A 9,139-nucleotide genomic window follows, 5' to 3' on the forward strand; every position below is an offset into this window, starting at 1 on the left:
GTCGTATAAGCTTGCAAACATTCGCTTACTAAATAAACAATGATAGAACGTGTAAGCGTGACTCAACGAGGACGTAGAAAGAAACAGACACACAGAGACAGCGCTGTCTTCGTCTGTCTGCTTCTTTCTGCCTCCTTGATCAGTCGCGCTTACACATTCTATCATGGATTCAAACCAACTAGCCCGCGAACGTGTTTTAACTAAATTAACCAGCATGCTGTCACGCGCGCACAGGTAAACATGAACACATCTCGCTCGATGAACGCGGAAACTCGCTTTCGAAATTCTGGAGTGAGGAATCGCGGCAGCAGCAAGCGAATTCACGTTCACGCATCTCTCGCATCAACGCGAACGAAACGTCGAAAGCACAGCGCATACGAAGCTACCGGCACAACGCGCACTCTGCAAACATCACAGATTGCTTTGAAGAGGAGGCCCGCGCGGGCGCACACTTTGGCCACATCGAAGATCGCTTTCCAGACATACGAGCGCTGGCAACGCGTCCCTACGGCGTCCGCCGAAGGCGTCTATTACGGTGTCCGCCATTCAAGTGCCCAAAGCCGCAGTAGACGCCGCGGATGTCACCATTCTGTACGGAGTGGCGGCCGCGGAGGTCACCGAGGTACCCTAGCAGCCATCAGAGAAGACCTCCCCCCCCTCCCCCTCTCTCGCCTGACCCCTGTGCCTCGCGGGCGACAGGAGAGGGCACGCTTCCAGCCCGCGTTCCTATCGCGTTCGCTGGGTCACCCTCACACGCTTTCACTCATACGGAACCTCACGTCGAGGCCAACGGCAGAAGTGCATCTGGAGTGTCTCATATAATTGCTATCGCAATAAAAATTAAGTACGTTTCTTCGCATGCACTGCAGAGAGTGTGAATAACTATTGTATAGCCGGTAAAGAATGGACTCTCTGAGCGACGCAGCCTGCTCCACCATGGAAGCGCTCCGTGTTTTGTGTCTATGCTGCGTACGTGAGGATGAAACTTACCGTAGTTTTGCTGAAATGTAATGTTTAATTGGACTTTGTTGAAGTTTCGAAATATTGGAAAAATGTTGGAAAAAATATTCGTATTTGCGAAGAGCGGCCTTCATTTCCCAGAACGAAACGAAGGAAATAATTTGATTCGCTATTCAAAAGTTGCGAATATTGCGAAATGTTCCTAGGCGCCTTCCATATTATTTCTAAATATATAGATTTAAATTACCTGCTGCTGCGGCCTAGTCAACGGTTGGCATTTGAAAAGAAAAAACAAACGATCCTTAGCTGCCTAAAACGATAATACGTTGCTTTGGCTAGGACAGCAACTTTGGTGCACCCAAATGGCGCAGTAATAAGCTTTTCGCCGTGTATTTAGAGAATATGGACCAAATAGGAGGCGCGCATATTATGCAGGTTAGGCATTGAACTGACCCAATTTCTCTTGAGGAATCTTACCCGAGAAAATTTAGAGGTTTCTTACGTGACTAAACAAAAAAGACACATTTGTCGCTGAGGTACCAACAGTGCTTTGCCGAGACAGCCGACAATATTGCAAAAATTCGAGGACACCTAACCACTTCTTATGAGTTGTGAATGCGAAAGCATTAATGTCCAATTGAACCCAGCTGAGCGGTCCTTCGAGTTATGAGCTCCTCGCGCTGTTAGAACGCAGATGAGAGCTGAGAGGAGAACGCGGATTAGATGAGATGTTAGATACGCTGGATATTATTTACATATATTTGCATGCAGTAAATATATGTATGTTTAAGTTTTCAATGGTGTCCATGCGTCGGTTTCTTCTAGTGCAGCTGCTGATCGAAACGCGCCAAGCATTTCAACGCGCTGGCTTGCCCGCGAGAAAGGGCGTTCTATGCCGCTTGTCCACGCTTGCGTACGTGGCAAAATGGTTTCAACATCAGCCTCGTGTTCTAGAGGTCGTGTGTTCAAATTTTGCCGTCGGATAATTTTACTAATGCTTGTTGAATTATTTATAACGCCGTACTTTGTTGAAAATGATGAGGCTGCAAAGTCACAAGGCCGTTTGAAGCCGAAAAGACGAAGCTCACGGAAATTCATGTACTAACCACAATTTCCATGCTGGCCAAATAGGCCTGCTTGCAGTTCCCTCTAACAGTTCCCTCTATCGAAAGCCCCATATGGCTCATGAAGCGGAAAATCCGGCGACGTCCTCGGAGATGGCACAAAAATTCAGGTGCTCACAGCCCATCAACGGCAGCCGCGCGCTGTGTGGGCCCTCGGTTCCCTGAAGCACCACCAGATGGCGCTCACGTCCGCGGCGGCGCTGGACGTGCGAGGGAGAGCAAAATAAAAAACAACCAGAGAGCTCGCCTTCTCGCACAGCTCTCGCCGCAAGCTCTTCCCCGTAAAGTTTACGGTGGCACGAGCCTCAGTTGGCCGGGTAGCGGTAACCTCGGCCGGTCTATATATAGCGCTGCGCGTCGCGGCGCTGCCAGTCGGGGCAGTGATTTAGAACCAATGGGAGACCTTATTACTCAGCTCCGATCCGGACATTCAACTGAAGACCGTCCGACTGGTCGAAACCGCCGCTAGGGTCCAAGGACTCCTGGCCGTCGTCTAGATCGGAAGGCTTAAAGCCTTCCCTACATCTGTTGGACAAATAAAGTTTTACAATCCAAAAATCGGTGAGTTCGGTCGTGCGCTCCGATGGACGAACATTTGACTTCGACTTCTCAGTCAGTAGCTGCGCCCGGCTCCTTTGGGCGTCCACGCAAGTACGCGAACGAGGTCGAGACGTCATCAGAGAGACGTCGCAATGCTTTCGCATTTTTCTACGTAAGGATACCGAAGTGCTTTCGATTTTTTGTGTGAAGCTCTGTGCTTGAAACTGTAAACTACGACTTCGCTGCACTCTTCCTAGATGATGCCACCAATCCTGTTTGGGCAGCTACGTTTGAAAAAGTTTCTTGAACTCGGGCAGAAAGCTTCGCTTTAAATAAGGCCGGAACTCCTTAACGGGAATTATCCTAAATGTGCTTATGTGCCAAGCTTGTGCTCGTAGGTATGACTAGCGTACTGCCGTTTGTTGCGTGCCTCTCTACCGAGCGGCTTGGCCGCAACGCTCGCTCCCATGGGTCACCGACAGCTTTCTCTCCACACACAGCACGGCTCCGCGCCTATCCCGTGACACCGCTTGCAGATGCATAGCGCCCCCACGTGCTGCCTTCGAGACTCGCGCCGGCATGCTCTTGACGATCAGAGGACATGTGCGCCCTTACGTGTCTGCGACCCCGAAATGCCGTTAAATGTACTTCGGCACACTTTAGCACCCCTTACAGCATGCCTTCGCGCCCATACTGGCTCCCAGCCCGCACACTTCTCAGCTAAAGCGCTTTTTACATTGCAATGAAAGTTTGAATTCGTCCTATAAAATTAACGCGAGTACTTTGGAATGTGAAATTTTCCTATTGTATTCTTCATGACATATATTTTATATACTAGGCACATTTTTAGCGGTTCTAAAAAAGCTAAAATGGTCCTTTTGAGATTGACCGAAAAGCCATCTCCACATCACGGTGTGAGTAGCCGTACGTATAATGCTTCGCATTGAAATGTCACTGCTGCAAAAGGAGTTGACTCACTGAGTGTTGGTAGTGTACCAGAGGGCGATTTGACAACGTTTTTAGTTCGTAAAACTTCTCGTCACTGGTCGGCGCCCTTCAGTAATGTGTTCGCTTTGTTTTCTTGTTTTTTTTATCGAAGCACTAAAGAATCCGACATGATTTCTTAATACAAGCCCAGATCATCTGTATAAAAAAAAAAAAAGATAGGGGGACACTTAAGCTGCGCCTTTAAGGTTATGACGCGACAGCTTAATTGTTCCCTGCAGTGGCTTTTATTCCTACGCAGTCACTGTTGTTTGTCCGCATTCAATCGTTTATAATGAATGAATGAATGAATGAATGAATGAATGAATGAATGAATGAATGAATGAATGAATGAACGAGCGCCGGCAACGCCTCCCCACGGCGTCCGCCAAAGCGTAAAGCCTCCGCGATTCGCGTGGCCAACACCGTAGAAGACGCCTTGGTTGTCTCCACTCTGTACGGAGGGATTGAATCGCGTGACTGTGACGTAGCTTTCTCGACACGCCGTAGACGCCGCAGCCTTTTCCGCTGAACGGGAGCCTTAACGCTATCACGTTAAAAACTTACGCTGGAAGCTTGTCAGAGCGAAAGTCGGAGCATCCTGTCAACCTAAGCTTTGTACGATGCTAGTGGGTTGTTGCGACCTTATTGGATGAGAGCGTGAGCAGTGAAATACCATAAAGCCTTTCAAAACATCGATGTATGATATGTGGTCTCGCTTAGTCTTCATTGTTTTTACTTCTAGCACTTTTACTTCTTGTTAAATTTACCTGTGACAGGCAGCACAATACCACCTTTCCAGATGGGTTTTCCTTGTCGTTTGAAAACGAGTACTATATATATGTAGTAGTAAGTGGGTGCTTTTGGTGCATATTTACTGTACCTTACGTCTAACATCCGCTGAAACTTTCTCATTTGTGACAGAAAAGCGTTCCACTGAACCTTGCCCCTCGGCATCCACGAAAGCCTCGTGGCAGGGCCAGTACGGCTAGAAGGAAGAGAACCAGTAGGAAGCCGAAATGATTGGACTCCTCAACAACGCATGATCAAATACACGCAAAAATTGCGCTCGTGTAGCGCGGTAATAAAAATGTGGCGACATGTCTGTCTGTCTTATGTCTGTGAAGGAGCACATTCTCTCGCATAAGCTGTGGCGCTATGGCGTAAAGCTATTCCAAACTTTTCTATTACAATTCTGCAATCAGCCCTCTGTCATTGGTCAAAAAATTTTCGGGCCACTCCTACTTTGCCTGTCTCGCACGCTACGTCACAAAAACGGAGAAAACGCCACATCTGATATGATGCGTGCACACTGATTATGCATGATTAGACCAAACGAATGAAAAATAATTATTCCTGATTCGACGCCTTTATTGCCATGATACTTCGCCGTTCATCAAACGTTTTCGCGCTACGCCCACTACGCTTGTCTGTCACGCGCCGTCACAAAACCGCGAAAGCTCTCCTCGTCAAACAGATGTGTATCCGTTACAGACGCATTAATATAACCAAAACTGAATTTTTTTTCTGAATAGCCGGAGACTGCCCCGTTCTAAATGGTATAGAAGATTGCTGCCCGCCGAATGTTCTGGCACTAGTTACGTGCAGTGACCGGGGAGCGTGGATTTACTTGTGTATAATAAACATATTTTCTTGGTAGTGTAAAGTTATCGAGCTCTTTCGGCACGTATACGACATCACTTTGCCAACTACTCTTTACTTAGGATCCGTTCTGGCGGCATTTTTAATTTTCCGTTGCATGCAGCCGCAACAAGCGGATCAATCGCTGACGCCGGCACCACCCTCTTCCATCCGGCTATCTACTTTCACTGTGCTGGCTCGGCCCTATCGAAACACTCTCCACTTGAGCGGGCTCCTCCCCTCTTGTCAGCCTATTCGATAAAAAAAATGTTCTCAATGTAGGCAATGGTATTCGCTTTGAAAGCCAGAAAAGTGACCTCCTATAAATGAGGAGAACGTTTGATTGAGCTTTTCAAACAACGCTGCGGGTGACCGCCCGATGCTTGCCTCGGTGATTGCGTAAATTTGACGTCAGGAGATTGGAATAAAAACAGATTGGAATAGTTTTGCGTTGTAGGGCTCTTGGAAACTTACTTCCTACCTCCTTGCCCGACACTTACCACTATTGCCACTTGCAAGACTCGTGAAATTTGAATCTAGTGACTTTAAACAGTTTCATGAACAAAAGCACGCACTTTCCAATTCATGTACCGCGATTCATTTTTCTTGTTTTCGTTTTTCAGTGGCATTTTCTTTTATCCCTCCGATTATTATCCAATCCCCACAGTTGGTATAAGGGACAAAGTAAAAGCAGTAACAATATAGATTAGACAATGTGTTCAATCCGAGAACACTTCGGCGATGCTATAGTTGATTCTATAGAATCAACCGGTCATTTTGCAAGGCTGGGGTATAGTCACACATTGCAAACGCTTCAGTTTTTATGCTTCAGACCACCTACGCTACTCACCAATTCATTTCTCAAACGCAATCAAACTCGGATGTAGGCAGACGCCCAAATTCGTGTGTTATCTGTTCACGCACACGAGTGGCCTGCCAACAGAATTGGACCCTGTTCCATTATTTATGCATCTCGAACGCTAGAATGACGGTGTGCTCAGCACGATAATCGACCACTCGGACTACGCTTGGGGGCATGGTGCGTCCATTCACACAGACCGGTGAAAGTTCGTTGTTAGCCTTGATGCACAAACTCGGTGACACGTTCCATAACTAGATTTACGCATGAGACCTGAAAAGGGTTTCGGCTTATTACCGAGCCGTCTAGGTTTATTTTCGAATGCATTGTCGTAAAACAAAACTTTCGCTGTAGGCTACTTAAGAGCGATACATAGGTTTTATGTATATATTGACCTTGAGGAAAAAAAAGAAGTAAATCCTTGGCAGGCTTGTGGGGACGCTGTCCCAGTTACGCCGACTTGCAAGGATAAATTTTGATCTCTGTGCTTGTCTTCGCCGAGACGTCTGAAAAGAGGTCAATGGGAAGTCGTGCATATGAGCATAAGAATGAATACGAATACCAGGTCAACAAGTCCTCTTGTATGTGTTTTTCGTTTCATCGCGATCCTTCATTAACAGGTTCTGACAAACAGATTGAAGCAGTGAAACAATTTTACGACCGCTACTTATAGTTATTTGGTCTCCTTTGATCAGCTAATGTGGTGTTTCTTCTGCAACGATATTTGACACCAACCAAAAATATACATTCTACATTAGGTTCAATGTTAATCTTTTTTTTGCCTTCTACCACTCAAGCTGTAGTGCTGAAGTAAAGATTACGGAGGCGGTGCCCTTTAGAGAAAAAGAAAACATTCTTGCATTCTTCAGTAGCACTTCAGGCTTGTCGTTTTCGATATAACATTTACGCTTCCAACATGCTACGAAAATTAAAGAAGAAAGAAAGCACACACTCTTTATTTTGCTGCCATACAAAGCCTGTTATTTGAGCGCGCAGGTTATTCCCACACAGCGGTAAAGGGCACGTTTTTACCTATATGTTTCACCTCACTAAGGTAAGAAACAGGTTCAGAAATTGTACATGACGAAGGCATTAAGTCGATAAATGGGCATGAAGATGCAATCGATTCGCGTAGACCTATAATATAAGGATATATTGCATTTGGCGGCATCGCGAACTAACTGCCTCTTAACTAACAGAGCGACTGCTACAAGTTCGCACATTTTTGCTGCGGAATACCTCGTTGCCCGGCCGGCTTACCTGCTCCAAATATGCGCTAAGCCGTGACCTTAACTGAGGAAGCTGATCCTTCCGCGTCGGCAAGTTCAGGATTGACTTTCACTCTCCGGGCCTCGACGGCATCCTTCTGCGATTTCGGGCTTCCTGCCACGTCCTGGACGACATTTTTGTGGTCCTTGGTGACCGTGCTTTTATATCGGAGAGGCCCGTCTTGAGACGCGCTTGACGTCCATCCCGTCTCGGACTCGAATTTCCTAGACGAGTGGCTCACGACATCTTGCACCTTCCCTCACCGATAGCGGCGAGCGACGACGTCGCGCGAAGCCGCAGATCGACCACGGCCAGACCGCCGTGTCCTAGGACTGGTCACCTCGTCGCCTTCGCTTGGAGCTGGCGAAATGTCGAGGAGCGAGCGACCCGGATGATCGCGCGCCGCCGCTTCGTCCGCGAGAGTGCTTCGGTTGCCAGACCAACTTCGTTTGCGCGTGCGCGAGAAGGTGACGACGTGTTCGGTAGCTCGCGTGGCAGACTCGGTCAGTACTAGCTGGACTTCACTGGAGTCGTCTTCGTAGTCCCAGTCGCCGCACTCGTTCTCGTTCGCCCTGCTCACTATCAATAGGACGATGGCGGCCACGCAGAGCCCGACGATTAGGACCGCCACGACCAGGAGAATGAGGCATCGCAGAGTGACGGTGCAGCTCTGACGGCGCTTGTTCGGGGGCGGGAATCTGCCCTGCTCTGCGAGCGCCACGTAGGACCACTGGACGTATCCGTCGTTCGGGTCTTGGAACTCGTACATGGCCGCCTCTTACGCATTTCTAGGATGCATGTGCGCGAACGAACAGATGGCCAGCTCGTCGACCCTCGATGAGGCGGAAGTGGCACAGGATGATCATGATGATGACACCTCAAGAAACAGTGCTGCATACGAATAAAAGGGGATGACAATAATTTCTCTGCACAGCAAAATGCATTATTCACTTTCATGTCAAGTAAACGAAACCAGGACAATAAAATGGGGGAGAGTTAATTCAGCAGTCACGCGTAAACAAAATAAGTTGCGTGTTCGAATTGAAAGAAGAAAGCAGGTAAAATGAGCCGTCCAGGGCACGCAAAGTACACCGGGCGACACGTGTATATATATATATATATATATATATATATATATATATATATATATATATATATATATATATATATATATATATATATATAGACGAGAAGAAAGGGTGTTAAGCAGAGGGGCCCGATTTTTATTAGTCATAAGAAGCCAACAAACACTGACACCAAGGACAACATAGGGGAAATTAGTTGTGCTTAATAAATGAAATAAAGAAATGATAAATTAATTGAAATTAAAGTGGATGAACAAACAATCTGCCGAGGTGGGAACCGAACCCACAACCTTCGCATTTCGCGTGCGATGCTCTACCGATTGAGCTACCGCGGCGCTCTTTCCCCCATCCTCTTTCTTGGGTATTTTTGTGTCCTAGCAGAACCCTGGGAGTGTTAGCCAGCGCCACCACTCACAGACCTTGTAGGCGGACGTGGAACGTTCTGGACGTGGACGAGGCTAATACTCCCAGGGTTCTACTAGGACACATAAATACTCAATAAAGTGGATGGGGAAACGGCGCCGCGGTAGCTCAATTGGTACAGCATCGCACGGGAAATGCGAAGCTTGTGGGCTCGGTTCCCACTTGCGGCAAGTTGTTTTTTTCATCCACTTTAATTTCCATAAATGTATCATTTATTTGTTTCATTTATTAAGCACAACTAATTTCCCCTATGT

The 9,139-nt window shown here is 47.3% G+C and overlaps 1 long non-coding RNA gene across 1 annotated transcript; it reads right to left on the reverse strand.

Moving 5' to 3' along the window:
* Positions 1 to 6,386: 6,386 nt before the first annotated feature.
* On the reverse strand, positions 6,387 to 8,135 carry LOC142570889 (uncharacterized). Its single transcript, XR_012825708.1, has 2 exons — positions 7,369 to 8,135; positions 6,387 to 6,614 (listed from the first exon to the last, which is right to left on the reverse strand). It is a non-coding gene; the product is annotated as an uncharacterized LOC142570889 (long non-coding RNA).
* Between the last annotated feature and the right edge of the window lie 1,004 nt (positions 8,136 to 9,139).

The sequence above is a fragment of the Dermacentor variabilis genome, chromosome 2, assembly GCF_050947875.1.
Source record: "Dermacentor variabilis isolate Ectoservices chromosome 2, ASM5094787v1, whole genome shotgun sequence".
Classification (NCBI taxonomy): domain Eukaryota; kingdom Metazoa; phylum Arthropoda; class Arachnida; order Ixodida; family Ixodidae; genus Dermacentor; species Dermacentor variabilis.